Source organism: Euprymna scolopes, chromosome 34 (assembly GCF_053919585.1).
Source record: "Euprymna scolopes isolate OS-2025 chromosome 34, ASM5391958v1, whole genome shotgun sequence".
NCBI lineage: Eukaryota > Metazoa > Mollusca > Cephalopoda > Sepiida > Sepiolidae > Euprymna > Euprymna scolopes.
This window is the reverse complement of record NC_136515.1, coordinates 32,171,514-32,189,058: the sequence shown is the minus strand read 5'-3', so window position 1 is coordinate 32,189,058 and position 17,545 is coordinate 32,171,514. Positions and strand designations below refer to the sequence as shown.

At 34.9% G+C, this 17,545-nt stretch overlaps 1 protein-coding gene across 1 annotated transcript in view; it reads left to right on the top strand.

Moving 5' to 3' along the window:
* The window catches only part of LOC145259163 (GTP-binding protein 8-like), a 244,887-nt gene that overhangs the window by 19,113 nt on the left and 208,229 nt on the right, over window positions 1–17,545 (top strand). The gene's annotated exons all lie outside the window — the stretch shown is intronic.

The window sequence follows — 17,545 nt, the reverse complement described above, 5'->3', positions numbered from 1 at the left end:
AGCTGACCTGCCACTGACACTCTCCCCCCTTATTTTTTTTCCATTTTTAAAATCGCTGTTTTTTTATTATATTTTTTAACAAATTTAACATCGTTTTTTTTTATATTTAAACAGGGTTACGTTTCCTTTTTGTTCTGGTTTACACCCCCCAAAACACACACACCTGGGCTACGCCGGGTAGCCCTCACTAGTCTATATATATAAAAACGAAAATGTGTTTGTGTGTGTATTTGTATGTCCGGCAAAAACTTTCCACAGACACAACCAAACTTATCATCTTGAAGCTCCAACCTTCAGACGACAAATATCGAAAATTTAGCCCAAATGGTCAAGTTTATATTAGTCATCTGGACCGTTTTTCTGCATGATGGGTCATCAGCTTTAGTGATATTTTAATGTTAAATACTACATAATTCTTTATAATTTAAAATACATTCTAATGCTATTTATACATATTTGAAAAAACGCTTAGTCATGTCACGTGATGTGACATCAGCTCGCTTTAATGGCGACGGTTATATACTTTAAATAAGAGACTTTTTATGGGTAACATTTCAGTATCGTACAGATTAGAATGTTCACTTTCACGTTATAAAAATGGTACCAATGTGATTATTGGGTTTAAAATAGTAAAATAACAGAGTATAACGAAAAATGATAAGGAGAAAAAATATTTACGCTTTAGTGATGAGAAAAACGACTTGCCATGTTTACAAAACAAAAAAAAAATACGGCCATTTTCTTTTTAGTATTCGTAACAATATGATATCCCAACTCTGTTAAGGGGGGCGGGCGAAAGATGAGACCACTTGAATTCTAAGAACAGATCTCAGCCAAAAAAAAACAAGTAACCATATTATATAGCATAATTTCATACCAAACATATTCTATTAAAAAGATGCATATTATATATTTATCATGTACTACATTGACACAAGATGTCATATTCCAAAAATCATATGGCTAAACTGCTGATTCCAAAAATAAAGGTAATGAATCAGTGGACGCTGGGGGCTGAGTTAAGGAGGAGGGGTATTATAATCTGACATATTCACTTATAATGATGGTGTCATCAACCTCTGTTAAAAAAGACGCATATAATATATTCATGATGTACTACAGCGTCATAAGATGTCATATTCCAAAAAATCACATGGCTGAATTGCTGATACCAAAAATCAGTTAAATTGTTCACTGCACGCTTTATTTCATGTATGTTTTTAAAAGTGGGGTGGGGATATTAAGTCAGTCCTGGAAATGGCAGAAACCATTTACGAGTTAACATTACTATTTTTCATGTATATTTTTAAGAGTGGGGTGGTGGATATGAAGACAGTCCCGGATATGGCAGAAACGGTTGGCGAGTGAACATTATTATATTTGATGTATATTTTTAAGAGTGGGGTAAGGGATATGAAGTCAGTCCCGGAAATGGGAAAACTGTTTACGAGTTAACATTACTATATTTCATTTACTTTTGTAAGAGTGGGGTGGTGGATATGAAGAAAGTCCTGGAAATGGAAGAAACCGTTTACGAGGGAACATTACTATAAAATGTGAGTTATTTAATTGGTGTGTTTTTAATGAGATAAACAGCCCAGACAATGTATCAAAGTTATTATTTTAGTAGGGGGGGGGCTATAATGTAAGTAAACTCGGGAAAATTGATTGTCGAAATTAGTAAGATATCCAAGAATAAAGAAAAATAATGAAATGTGAGTTATTTGATTGGTGTGTTTGTAATGAAATAAACAGCCCAAACAATGTATCAAAGGTATTATTTTAGTAAGTAAGGTGATTATGTGGGTTAACTCATGAAAAATGATTGTCGAAATTAGTAACATATAAGAATTATGAAAAATGATGAAATGCGAGTTATTTTGATGGCGTTTGTAATGAAATAAACAGCCCAGATAATGTCTCAAAGTTATTATTTTAGTAAGAAGGTGGGACAATGTTGGTTAACTCATTAAAAATGATTGTCGAAATAAGTAACATATCCAAGAATTATGAAAAATTAGTAAATGTGAATTATTTGATTGGTGTGTTTGTAATGAAATAAACAGCTCAGACAATGTATCAAAAGTATTATTTTAGTAAAAGTGGGGCTATAATGTGGGTTATGTTATTTAAAATGATTGTTGAAATTAGTAACATATCCATGAATTGTGAAAAATGAAATGTGAGTTATTTGATTGGTATGTTTGTAATTCATTACAAACATACCAATTAAATAACTCACATTTCATTTTTCAGATAATGTCTCAAAGTTATTATTTTAGTAAGAGGGGGGGGCGATAATGTGGGTTAAATCATGAAAAATGATTCTCCAAATTAGTAACATATCCAAGAATTATGAAAAATGATGAAATGTGAGTAATTTTAATGGTGTGTTTGTAATAAAATAACCAGTCCAGACAATGTCTCAAAGTTTATTTTTTAGTAAGAGGGGGGAGGGGGATAATGTGGGTTAAATCATGAAAAATGACTGTCAAAATTAGTAACATATCCAAAATTATGAAAAATGATAAATGTGAGTTATTTAATTGGTGTGTTTATAATGAAATAAACAGCCCAGACAATGTATTAAAGTTATTATTTTAGTAGGGGGGGGGCTATAATGTAAGTAAACTCGGGAAAATTGTCGAAATTAGTAACATATCCAAGAATAAAGAAAAATAATGAAATATGAGTTATTTGATTGGTGTGTTTGTAATGAAACGATGTATCAAAGGTATTATTTTAGTAAGTAAGGTGATTATGTAGGTTAACTCATGAAAAATGATTGTCAAAATTAGTAACATATAAGAATTATGAAAAATGATGAAATGCGAGTTATTTTGATGGCATTTGTAATGAAATAAATAGCTCAGATAACGTCTCAAAGTTATTATTTTAGTAATAGGGGTGGCGATAATGGTTAAATTAAGAAAAATGATGGTTGAAATAAGTAACACATCCAAGAATTTAGAAAACTGATTAAATGTAAGTTATTTGATTGATGTGTTTGTAATGAAATAACAAGCCCAGACTATGTATCAAAGTAATTATTTTAGTAAGCAGGGGGGGGGTAATGTGGGTTTACTAATGAGAAATGATTGTCAAAATGAGTAACATATTCAAGAATTATGAAAAATGATGAAATGTGGGTTATTTGATTGGTGTGTATGTAATGAAATAAACAGCCCAGGCAATGTATCAAGGTTATTATTTTAGTAATAGGGGTGACGATAATCTGGATCAAATCATGAAAAATGATTGTTAAAATTAGTAACATATCTATGAATTATGGAAAATGATGAAATGTGAGTTATTTGATTAGTGTGTTTGTAATGAAATAAACAGCCCAAACAATGTATCAAAGTTTTTATTTTATTAAGATGGGGGCTATTATGTGGGTTAAATCATGAAAAATAATTATCAATTGATTGGTGTGTTTGTAATGAAATCAGCGGGCCAGACATTGTCTCAACGTTATTATTTTAGTAAGAGGGGGGCAATTATGTGGGTTACCTCATGAAAAATAGTCGAAATTAGTAAAATATCCAAGAATTATAAAAAATGAGTTAATCTAGGTTATTTGATTGGCGTGTTTGTAATGAAATAAACAGCCAAGACAAGGTATGAAAGTCACTATTTTATTAAGAGAAGGGCAATTATGTGGGTTGAATCATGAACAGGGTTGTCGAAATTAGTAACATATTCAAGAATTATGAAAAATGATGAATGTTAGTTATTTGATTGGTGTGTCCGTAGTGGAATAAACAGCCCAAACAATGTATCAAAGGTATTATTTTTGTAAGAGGAGGGGCTATAATGTGGGTTAAATCATGAAAAATGATTGTCAAAATGAGGAAATGCGAATTATTTTGGTGGTGTGTTTGTAATGAAATAAACAGTCTAGAATGTATCAAAATGATTATTTTAGTAAGGGGGAGAGCCATAATGTGTGTTAAATCATGAAAAATGATTGACGAAATTTGTAACACATCCAAGACTTATGAAAAATGATGAAATGTGAGTTATTTGATTGGTGTATTTATAATGAAATAAACAGCCTAGACAATGTATCAAAGTTATTATTTTATTAAGAGGGGGTGGCGATAATGTGGGTTTAAGCATACAAAATTGTCGAAATTAGTAGCATATCCAAGAATTATGAAAAATGATGAAATGTGAGTTATTTGATTGGTGTGTTCGTAATGAATTATGCAGCCCAGACAATGTATCAAAGTGAAAGTTTTAGTAAGCAGGGGACGATAACGTGGGTTGATTTTATCAAAAATGATTGACGAAATTAGTAACATCTCCAAGAATTATGCAATTTAACGAGATTGGTTCAAATATATACTAGCAGATTACCTGTAGTCACTTGGGATTGAATGAGATACATGCAAATGCATGCAAGCAGAATACACAGGCGCCTGAGAATTAAATAGATGCAAATATATACTAGCAGAATACCTGGCATGTCCTTGGATTGAATGAGATTGATTGGAATATATACTAACAGAATACCTTGCACCACCTAGGATTTAATGAGATTGATGGAGATATATACTAGCAGAATACCCAGAGTTGCTCGGGATTGATTGAAATAGGTGATAATATATATTAGCAAAATACCTGGCGATTGAATGGGATAGGTGGAAATATATATACGCAGGATACCCTGCATCACCCCATATTGAATGAAATAGGTGGAAATATATAGAAGCACAATACCAAACATCACCCGGGATTTAATAATGCAAGTGCAAATAAATACGAAAAGAATAGCTGGCATCGCCTTTGAATGAATGATATAGGTAAAAATTTAGAATAAACAAATACTTGGCATCACCAGTGAGGATACTAAAAAGAGTTCTCGGTTGGTTTCAATAAAAAGCGGGGCAATGTTGGCAGCCGGTTTGGCTGCCCCATACCCAGCATTGCAATCCTCAAAGAAAGAAAAAAATAAAAAAATAGAGTATTTTAATATTGATAAAATACTATTTTGGTAATCTAAATTGGTTTGGACAAACAACTTTTTTTTTTAAACTATATTTTAGTAAAATAAATTAAAAATCATTCTATGAAATCCAGATAGACTCCATAATTTTATTATACCATATTTCTTTAAACTGAAACATGATTATAAAATTATAAAGCAGATAGATATGAAAAGCCTTTGTTATAGTTTGTGGCATATTTTCATTGTATGGATGCCAGACCCCACACTTTTTATATACCATCCCTATTACAAACTTAAACATACCTATCAAAGTATTCTTATGCGCATCTATATCAAAAACACCTGTACAAGTTTTTTTTTAGTCTTTTATTTCCATTTTTTGGGGACCGGGCGCATATGCAAACCCCACAATTATAATAAACTACTTCTGTTCAAAATGTAATATACCCATTTAAATCTGTTCAAAATGTAACATACCCATTTAAATCTGTTCAAAATGTAACATACCCATTTAAATCTGTTCAAAATGTAACATACCCATTTAAATCTGTTCAAAATGTAACATACCCATTTAAATCTGTTCAAAATGTAACATACCCATTTTTGATCCTTGATACCTCTTCTATCATTGTATGTGGTCAGTTTTGTGTAATAGTAAACCATATAGGAGCCTATTCATGTACAGACGCACTCACACATGTAGACATTCAGCTTTATTATATAGATATATGTTTATGAAAGTGTAAAAATATAATTATTGAAATCAAAATAACAAATAAAATTATTGAAATCAAAATAAGAAAATTTCAAATATCATAAAAAAGTATCCAATGCATAATATTCCCAAAATAGTTTGAAAAGATTTTAAAAAATGTTTTCAATAATTCTTAAAAAAAAAAAAGGTCAATGCGCTTCATTATGACAACTGTCAACTTTTATAGGTTTTTGAGTATGCTGAAAACGAATATTGCAGGGAAAATTAGCGCAGACAAATAGTTTTTGAGATATAACTATCTGTATTATGCAATGTAATTTCTAGTAGTTTGAATAGGCCGCCATCTTTGGTGTTTCAATGAAATGGTTTAGTGAGCATGCACAGACGAACTGTGAAGTTAATTCTACGAAATGCAAGTGTTTATTCAGTGTAATTTCTAGCTAATCCACAAAAAAAAAATTACTTTCAAGAATTCAAATTTGAGAAAATTCGGTCAGTGTGCACTGGTTGTCCAACCTGTTTATTCCATAAAACCATTCTTAACATGGGGAGGTTAAAAATAAGAAAATACCTTTTGGACCTCCCCCCCCAGCCTCCCCATGTTAAGACTGGCTTTCAAAATAAACACACCCAACCTCCCCATATTTTTTTTTGTTTTTTTTTTAATTCAATTTTCATCTCAAACTAGGCACAGTGTCACTTTGAAGTATGGGGCTACTATCGGGAACATAAGTTGAAGGGATATTATGAAGGGAGATAAGCAGCAAGATGTCTGTTCACATTACACTTGAACTTCTGCATGTCAGTCCAGTTGGGAAAGCAGAATCCCGGAAGGGAGTTCCAAAGTCTAGCAGTTCTGGGGAAGAAACTATTGGAGTTTTCTTACACCTAGGGATCTCTACTGTGTAGGAGTGGGATTTAGCTGTTTGTCAGGTTTGTAAGGGGTATTTTCGTTTAGGGGGTACAAGTGCTTGTAGTTCATCAGAACATTCACCATTAAAATACTTGTAGAATAGCCAGAGGGATGCAACATTTCGTCGATAGGAGAGAGGCTGAAGCTTAGATGACAGTTCAGGACCCATCAGGTTGGCGACTCTCTTTTAAACCCTGTCCAGGAGTGAGAGACTAGTAGCAGATGCACCAGTCCAAATGTGACAACAGTACTCCATGCATAGGCGAATGGTGGCCTTATAGAGGTACAGGATACTTTCAGGCATAAGTAGCTTTCTAGCACGATAGAGAAAGCCCATCTTCTTCACAGCAGTTCTCAATGTATCTGCTCCAACTCATGTTGCTGTGAACGTTAAGCTTAGGAGTTTAAAAGAAGTACTTTCAGGTAATGTATTTTTGGCTATTGCTATTGGTGGTAGAGAAGGTTTCTTGTAATTATTGAAGGAATCAAGCTTAGTCTTGGCAGCATTGAATGTGACCCTCCATTTTTATACCCATTCCACCACAGATTGGAGGTTTTCCTCTAGTATTTCTGCCATTTACTTAGACATGTGTGCATTTGTTTTCCCCTCGTGCCTGTTACATCAGCAAATATACCCATCTCAGTGACAATTTTATCAGGGAGGTCATTTATGAATATTAGGAGTAATAAAGGTCCAAGGATAGACTCCTGAGGTATTCCCGCAATTATATCATATTGTTTAGATGTGAGTGCATCTAGGACAACCTGGATTCTTCTCTTACTTAAGAAGGATTTAATTACATTATGTATTCTTCCAGTGATACCATATGATCTGATTTTCTTGAGAAGATCATCGTGCCATACCCTGTCCTAACCTCCCCTGCTTTGTTTAGTGAATGGTAGAGATTACAGTTAGGATATCTGCTGTTATGAACAGCTTTCAGAATAAACACTCCTAACCATTCCCATTTTAAAAATGGCTTTCGGAATAACCCCCCCCCCAAGTTAAAAACAGCTTTCAGAATAAACAACCCCCCCTCCCAAGTTAAGAACGGCTTTCAGAATAAACACCACAAATCTCCCCATGTTAAGAATAGTTTTCGGAATTGCGCTGAAAAAAAAAAACTGAGGGTTTGCCGCTTTCATATGCCGCCATTCAGACGTGGCCGCCAGTGATTTACATTTCAAAATACAGGTATTTATATCTCGAAAACTATTTGTCTGCGCTAATTTTCCCTGCGATATTTCTTTTCAGGATATTCAAAAACTCAAATTAAAAGTTGTCGATTTATCAAAAAATGTTGAGGCATCTTCAGTTGGCATAACAGAGCCCATTGACATTGGTAGCAGCCACACAAGAAGTTAGGAAATGTTAACTTACTAAAACCATTTAGTCTTTACCGTGTAACCGACAGCTCAACAGCAATTCTTTGAAATCTTTTCAACTTTTCAGGGTACTAAACTTTAAGATAACCGTTTTGTTTAATAAAAAATTACAATTCCTCTACAATTCTCCTTTTTTTTTCTTTTTTTTTTTTACTGACCACCCCTAACAAGGCATATCGCCACTTGAACGAAAGTGGCTATTATTTGAGACCATGCTTAGGAAAGATTAACCACTTCTGCATATCAGTACAGTCAGGGAAGCAGGTAGCAGGAAGGGAATTCCAAAATCTAGCTGTTCGAGAAAAGAAATTATTAAAGTAGCAATACACATGAAAAAATTTAAATGGCTTAAAATATTTCAATATTGATATACATAGAAAGAGCTTGATAAGCTAAGAAAGAATCTTTTTAAATTTTTTAAATCCAATTAAAATCAAGGAAGTTATGACTATTTTTATGCCCTGCGTGTTTGGATATTTTCCCCTCTTTAAGACCATATGCATTTTGTCAGATTTTTTGCACTACTTTTTCAGTAAAAATGCTATATCTTTGTTAAAACACAAGACTAAGCAATGAAATTTGCCATATAAGTGTATTTTTGTGCAGGGAATCTGTGGGGGTCGCCTGGCCTTTTTTTGGGAACTGACTTCCTCCACAAATAATAAAAATAAAAATAAATAAGAAATCTTATGTGCAACACAAACGGAGGTTTATTTCCGGAATAGAAATAACAAACAATAACAAGCAAAACATAGTTCTCAATATTTCAGAGTTCTTTTTTTTGAGTTCATATGAAAGATGGAGAGTCTCTTTTTTTGTGTTCTTTGAATGTTCAAATATGTAACAGAGACAATATTAATGTTCGTCTGTTAAAAGAGAGTATTAATGCGCGGAGCAGTGGAAATGAAATAATTGATGTTTGCACGCGTGGCAAGTCCTAATGAGAAAACGTTGAATGAGTCGGAAGAGTTTAAAGAGACGAAAGAATGCTCGAAAGGCTAAGAGACTAAAGAGATAGATTTTGTGTTTGTGCATGTTTATATATGATTTGATCGGCTCCAAACGAGCTCTAGAAAATCAGTTTTAAAATATGTCCTAGGAGGAATTCCATTGGACGGAAGACATCACATGGGGTGCTTTCAACTAGGTCCGCACCGCCGGAATTTGCGTGGGTGTCATTTTTCATTTTTTTAACGCGCCGAAACAATCAATTGCACTGCGCGCCTAAATTGTATTTAACGATTCTAAATTGGAATATTAAACTGTGCCAACTGGCACAAATCTGAATATGCTATTGAAAATCTCCAGAAATGAATGATTTCCAAATAATCTGCAGTAAATGCACATAAATATGCTGCGATTGCTTAAAAATGCCATGTATTCATTAAAAGAAAAGAAGTTAGAGAACTCAAAGTTTAGTTGTAATGCATTTCATGTGCCAAAAACTGAAATCGAAATCTAGGATTGGTTAAAAATGAATATATTGCAATATTTCTTTGGTATTAATTAATACCTTCTGTTACCCCTCCCCATCTGACCACCTCTCCAAAATATGTGATTCTACCTTTATAGACAATTGTATGTGAACAGCTTGAAAAACTTTAATAAAAGATAAACAAAAATTAGTAATTGTCTGTATTTTTGAGATGAGTTGTTTTCCACAATCAATGGAAACAAAAATTATTTTAGAATTTAATGTAAAACGATTTCTCACTTTGAATCATTCGAGCGTTTTAGGGTAGTTACCCCCCCCCCCTTTTTCCTATGATAGATAAATCCTGGGTGTCTTTTTTGTTTGTTTGTTTGTTTTCTAAAAGGTGATTATGCGTGATTTTAAGAGGATCTTTGTGCAATTATGAGAAGGTAGGGAGGTTTCCACTCTGACTTTGGGTTAATGATAGAGCTAAGGAAAATTATGTGTGAACATCCTGAAGACTTGATAGAAACAAAACAAAAATAATTTTAGAATTTAGAGTGGGGGTTGGTTTCACATAAATGTAAAATAATTCACCATTTCAAGACGATCCTAGCGTTTTAGGAAAGTTGACCAATTTATTTGGGGGGGGGGGATTAATCATGTGCACTTTTCTTTAAACGTTTATGCTTTTTTTTTTTTTTAACGTTTATATGAGCTCACAGAGGAAGTTTGTTTAGTGGTGACTGGTGAGCTCTGCCACTTGTATTTAGCGTTATTTAACAATAAAGGCTAAAGGTTTTAGGAGAAGGCTTGCCACTCATACCTAGGATTAGACATAGAATTAAGCGAGTTTTTTTTTAAGAGGGTGTTTGATACCCATTGTGAAACTTTACAAGAATTATGACAAACAGACAAAAATAAATGTTATTTAAAAAAGTGACGTCCCCTCACAGAAAACATGATGTTTGGAAAAATATCAAGTATTTAAATTCTATTTAAATATAAAAAAGAAACAAGTTTTTGCTAAAGCTGACAAATTGTTAAAAATTTTGAATCAATGTTATTTTGATTTTTTTATTACATTTCATGTCTTTTCCTACCGTTGTTATTTTTTAACTGAGCAGTGAGCACCTCCTACAAATATTTAAATATTGATTATTTTTTTATTATTTTATTTATTTATTTTTTAATAATCGGGTAGATTAGTTTCCATTCGATAATAATTCACTGAAAACATTTTTTAAGGGACGAAAATTAGAAGTGTGTGTACCTGTACCGTTCGTACACGTGAACCAAAACATCATATTTCACATTTTCGCTTGTTAAAATATTTAAAAATTTACTACTACCCAATTTTTAAAAAATATTTGTATGGTTGATAACAAAATAACTCTAACTAAACATGTAAGAATTTTTTTTATAACCAGATTTTCAATTAAAAAAAAAAATCGATTTAGAATAAAAATAAACAACAAAAACAAATGTCTGTTTACGCCATGTTATCGCTGCTGCTGCTGAGTGCTACTATCACTAATACTACTTGGCTTTGGTCAAGATCAAAGTGTAGTATTTGTTCTTCAGATGCTGCACTTCTATTTCTTGTTCTCTTTCGGTGGAGGAGAAATCCTTCACGACTGAGACAATTTTTTATTTTTGTACCTTTTCTCCACGTTAAAAAACGACCCTGGTGTCTAACTCTGTCCCGTGGGGAGGCATAGTAAATAGGTACTATCACTAATACTACAAAAGTCTTGATTCAAATTCATAACGATTTTTTCGGATATTATGTTTTTAAATTGCTATGTACCACTAAAGAAAACACTGTCCAATTATCTTTTTTTACGAATAAACATAGTAAAAAGATGAGTGTCTAGGTGTATCAGAATTTTTGTAGGAATTTTTGACACCCCTAACACAAAACTGCGAATAAAATATAAAAAAACTCGTAATTTCTCATTTAAAAGACGGTTGTTTATTTTCTTTATGGATTATACTTCCAAAATAAACTATTAAAGTTGTATAAAAAGTAATAGAAATATTTTTTATCTTATTTTTTAAAATACAGTAATGAAATTAATTGAATTTTACGAGTTCAGTATTTTTAAATTTTAAAACTTTAAAAATTTATCAAAATGTTTCTATTGATTTTATTTTTATGATATTTTCAGGGTCAATGTGAAATTTTATGCTCTTTCCAATAAACCGAATATAATATTTTAGCCAAACATTTTTTTTTTAAATCCACGCCCCCCCCCATTTTGAAATGTCTATTAAAAAGTAAATAATTAATTTATGTGGCAAAGTTTTATATATCATACATTGAAGATAAAACATCAATAAATAATATCGTCAAATTTAAAACAAAAAAAAAGGACAGTTTTTTGGAAATTTACCTGCAAAGTCCGAAGTTTAAAACCTTCTTTTTTTTTTTAAACCACGTTCTTTGTATTTTTTTTTTTAAATGAAACCTTGGTCCTTGCCTCTTTAATTGAAAAAAAAAATTAGAGTTTGAATTACATTTTCCGAGTAGTTATAAGCTTGGAAAGACAGGGGATCGAATTATTCAATATTTTTCACGAAGTTTCTGACACACCTAGTGAGTGTCCGAAGAAAATTTTTTTCAAAACTTTCAATACTCATCATTTTGAAATCTTTTTTTTTAACACAACAAAAAAACGAGTGATCAAATGAATTTCAGACACTTATGGCCCTGAGGTTTTTTTTTTTTTTTTTTTTTCTTTGAAGGTTGGGAACCCGGAGGTTTATTTGGATAATGATGGTTTTAATTAGAAGAGGTAAAGTGTTCCTAGGATGTTTGTAGGTGTGTATGCATGCTTCGTTCAACCTCATCCATTTCATTTAAATAAAGGGGTCACCATATTTGTAGGGGACTAGGATATATAAATACCCCAATCCCATTACAAAAGAATAATGAAACGAATGAGGAATTGAAGGAAACAAAGACTCAACTAATGGAGAAGGTAAACGTGGTTTATTTGCTGTTGAAAGAAATGAACGTTTTAGTTATAACATGTCCGCGAGCATGTAACCAAATGTTCGCTGCAGGACTGGTGTTGTTGCAAGAAAAGGAAATGTGTTTTCATCTCAAGTTCGGGTCACTATTGTTTGTTCGCGCGTGGGAAGAGAAATAAATGTTGTAGGAAAATTGAGAATGGTAGTCCAGCGTGTGTATGCATTGATACGGAATGAACTTTTGTAGGGTAGTGTAATTAAACAAAGCGTACTTATCTTTTCAGACGACGGGAGTGGTAAGTGGGCGGCCGGTCGTGCTACTTCGGTGATATGTGTCCAGGCTTTTAACTTGAGAGCGGCGACTACATTTATCAACAACTAGCAGCGCGGCGTCTTCGCCTCCTGTGTTTTTCTTCTTCTTTTTCTTTGGTTTGTGTGAAATAGGCATTGTTAGAATTGAAGGCGTCTTGGCTCATAACGTGAGAGCGGAGTTGGCTTCAGTTCACTGATGCCTTATTTCTTCTTCTTCTTCATCTCTTTAGGTCGGGTGGGAGAATGTCCGTGCGTTCACTGACGCAGCTGGGCGAATCTCCTTTTTCTCTTCTTTTTCTTCTTCATTTCTTTAGGTCGGGTGGAAGAATGTCCGTGCGTTCACTGACGCAGCTGGGCGAATCTTTCTTCTTTTCTTTCTGGTCCCCTCATTTTATAGTCGTAAACTGGCTCCCAGCGGCTGTGATATTTTAGGCCTTTATTTTCGGCGGGGAGCTCTGCCATTGGTTGATAATTCTTTTATGGTTTCTTATTTTTCTTTTTCCAAACGGAAGCGATGCGCGGAGCCATGTGCAAACGACGATTTTTTATTTTGTCTCTTATGCTGGAGACGTTAGCATCTGGTTGGCATGTTCCTACACACTCAAAATTATTAAAAATGACATCTCTTTTGGCTAATTTCCAAATTTTATTAAAAAATTCTTAACAGAAACACGGTACAAATGTTTAGAAATCCGGGGGGGGGGGTCGTTACAAAATCTTACCGAAAATGCTGTTTTATGATGTTCACATTTTTATCACTTTATTTGCTTAAAACTCTAAAAATATATAATGTATGTTATTATTTACTAATTCATTTGAAAGTATATTCATTTCTGAACAAAACGGTGGTATTTTGAAGACTTAAAGTGCTTTGGTTTTTAAAATATGACTATTTTAGCAAAAACCCATTGAAATCTGTGATTATCCAAAGTGTTTTAACGGCCATGTGTACTGCTAATTAAACTGGAAGGCTTTCTGGCATTTAGGGACTTCAACAGTGAAGGGGTATTATTTTGTTGCTAAGTGGGGGTTTTCAGAGATATGTATGTCGAGGGGGCACAAGTACAACAAGTTCATCAGAGCACATTTCATTAAAATATTTGTAAAACAGGCACAGGGACACAACATTGCAGCAATAGGACAAGGGTTGGAGCTTAGTTGACAAAGTGGGACTGATTAGATTGGAACTCTTTTTTGAACCTTATCCAAAAGGGAGAGACTAATGGTAAATGTACTAGCCCAGATATGGCAAAAATACTCCATGCATTGGTGAATGGTGGTTTTGTAGAGGTACAAGATACTCTCAAGTGTGAGTTGTCTTCTAGTACGAAAGAGAGAACCCACCTTCTTGCAACAGCCTACGCAATGTCCTTGATGTATTTGTTCCAGTTCATATTGCTTGTGAATGTCAAGTCAAGGAGTTTGAAAGAAGAATTCTCAGGTAGGGTGTTAGTTATTATGGATATCGGTGGTTAGAAAGCAGCTTAGTTTTACTTGCATTAAATGTTATCAGCCATTTATGGCCCCATTTCACTACAGTCAGGAGGTCATTTTCTAAGGATTCTGATATTGTCTTAGATTTGTATACATCCATTCTTCCCTTATGCATGTTATAGAGCAATGTATCATCAGCAAATATACCCATCTCGAACACAATATTATCAGAGAGGTCATTAATGAATATCAGGAATAATAGTGATCCAAGTATTGACTGCTGAGGTATTCCCACATTAATGTTATGCTGTTTAGATGTACGTCCATCAATGACAACCTGGACGGTCCTATTGTCTAAGAAGAATCTAATTATATTTAGTATATGTAGAATCAGTGGATGGCACAAAGTTAATCAGTCAATCTGTAATAAAAAGAACATCATTAATACATGGAGACGATGTATTCCTACATCTTCCCCTGGTGCTAAAGTTCCTTTAAGCCAGGTTTGTTGAATGGCTGTAGATTTTTCAATGCTTGTGGCATCTGTTGAATATTCGCATTGGGCCTGACAATGGGTTTATCCGCTGCATCAGAAATATTGTTGTCTGAGAGCAAGTTTGGCACTAACATGCTTGTCGGGCTGGTATAGTGCAGATCTTATGGTGAGGAATTGTCATGCTGGATTGGGTATTTGCTTCTGGCAGAAATTATTGTGGTTAGTATTGGAAAATTGCTATTCTGTAGCGATACCTTTCCTGAGTGGTGCATCCGAATGTGGTATTACTGGTGTGGTAGGACCTCAACAATAGTGCCCGATTTGAGCCATTTGGCTCTTCTTGCACTCCTGAATCCAAATGTGGGATCTGACTTCCAAGGGCGGCAAAGACCGTATATTGGCAGTGTATCAATTTCTGAAGACCTAATCACGGACGACGAATTTCTTCTTGTGTTGTTCAGTGGATGGACCTGGTAATGTTGCGGGTTTGAGGAAATACCGTCTTGCAGTTTTCGATGAAACAGAATCTGTGCAGAACTTTATCTTAGCTCCAGTGTGAGCGTGTTTCTGTATTGAAGGATCGCACAAGCCGTTTTGTCATTATTGAGGCTGCCGTTGGCCAATATATTGTTGTGGATGATGCGTTTTGCAGCTTTGACAGCCAATTCAGTGCATTCGTTTGGCTGGGTACGCAGCAGATAATGTTTTGTGTTGAATGCCCTACAACAGCAAGAATTCATCAAAAGTGGCAGACTGGAATTGGAGTTCTCTGTGAGTACTGAGTTCTTTTGCCACACCGTAGATTATAAAGAGCTCTCTGTCAATTTTGATGAGATGAGCCGAATTCATCTCTGATTTTCTGTAATAGTAGATGCAGGGCCAGCAACTGAACCTGTCCACAACAACAAGTTAACAAGTCTCCGATTTCGAAATAGTCACTGCAAATTTTTTCAAATGGAAATATAGGAGGATCATAGGAAGAAAATGGTTTTGGCGGTTGAGTAGCCACATTTTCTGTGCAATCCTTGCAACCATTGCAATGGTGCTGAAATGTTTTTGGTGATTCTTGGCCAATAAACAGAAGCTTTTGCACAATTCTGCATGGCACTAGCTCCCTGATTTGCCAAATGAAGATTCATCAAAACTCGGTTGTGAAGAGCACAGGGAATAATGACACAGTCATCAAAAAGGACGAGGTCATCTATGATGGACAATTTATCATAAACGTCCCAAGGTGGAAGTGAGAAGGTTCAACTAATGTCTGTTTCCTTGGAAAACTATGCTGAATAATGTCAATAAGGTCTTTGTGCTGTGGATCAGCTTGCGCTGCGATGCTGACTTGTTCCACAGTGATATGCGGCAGGTTCTTGATGGCCATAACTGTTATAGACTTTGCAAATGTTTTGATAACTGATTCCTGACAGCAAAAGTGATTGGTAGCTACTTCCGACTGATGAGTGCTTCCTCCAACTGCTGTGAGTTTCTTCTAGCATGGGCATAACTGTGACAGTTGGATCTTCAGAGCAGAAATATGCTGTGGCCCAGCAAGACAAATATTGGCAACCACACTCTGGAAAAATGGAAAGTTGCGTTGGTTCCACACCATCTAAATTTGGTGCAAGCATCATGGTAAGTTCATCAACATTGGGCGGGGGTGAGATGAACTGTTTTTGCTTCTTGGAGAATTTGACATAGACAATGAGACTGCTTGCCCTACTAGTGCAGTAGCAAATGCCGGCATTGTGATTGAGCTTATGACAATTTGTGCAAGTTTGGCCCCACGCTGGACAACTGGTGTGGCGTGGTGGTTTTCCTGGTACACTATGAGATAAACTGCCACAGCCAATACAAATCTTTGCGGGCTGCTTGCGCTGTCTGCAGTATTCGGCATAGTTTCGGACGACATCTGCAGCTTTGCTTGATCACAGAGACGGATTCAAGAGGCTCAGCATGGATCACGATTTTGTCAATACTTTTCAACTGATTGGCTTTGGTGAGGATGTCAGTTTGCAGCAGTTGATTTGAGATACCCTTTATAAATTGATCTTTGATGTTTTTATTGGCAATGTCAGTCTGGCAATTTGGACAAGAAAATGCACAATCGATGGCAGCAGCACAAAGACAAGTAACAAATTGTTGGATAGTTTCATTGTCATGCAGACAAAGATTGCTGAACCTCATTCTGTGTACTGCAGGGTTGGCGTGCTTGGTGACGAGGGACTCTAAAATGTTGAACAAAACTACCTTGTCCAATTTGAAGAATGATGAGTATGAGTTGATAATCACATTTCGTACAGCCTCATCACAATCACTGTACAACTGAGCGGCAATTTGTGATGGAGGCAAGTTTGTGAGTTGCTTGTACACGTTCTAATCAACACAGTTTTCGGAATTGCTGCACTGTCATACCTGCAGTGATCCTTGGAAGATGAGCCAAAGTCATAGTGACCTTATAATTTGGTACAGAAGTGTGCTGCAGGAATGGAAGTGTTAGAACATGATGTGGCTGTGATACCCATGGATTTCAAATGCTCTGCTGTGATGCTGAAAATGGTGTTTTCCGTGATATGGTTATCTAGGAAAATATTTGCATAACGGGAATGTTCGCTTTGAGAAGCCTCTGCCTTGTCAAAGAATTCGATCCAGGAGGCTGAATCGATGAGCTGACCTGGTGATCCTGTTTACAGTGTCATGTAGGATCAATGGATGGGGCACAGCCAATCAGGCAATCTTTACAGCCATCAAGAACCTTCCGCATGTCACTGTGGAACAAGTCAGCATCGCGGCGCAAGCTGATCCACAGCACAAAGACCTTATTGACATTATTCAGCATAGTTTTCCAAGGAAACAGACATTAGTTGAACCTTCTCACCTCCACCTTGGGACGTTTATGATAAATTGTCCATCATAGATGACCTCGTCCTTTTTGATGACTGTCTCATTAT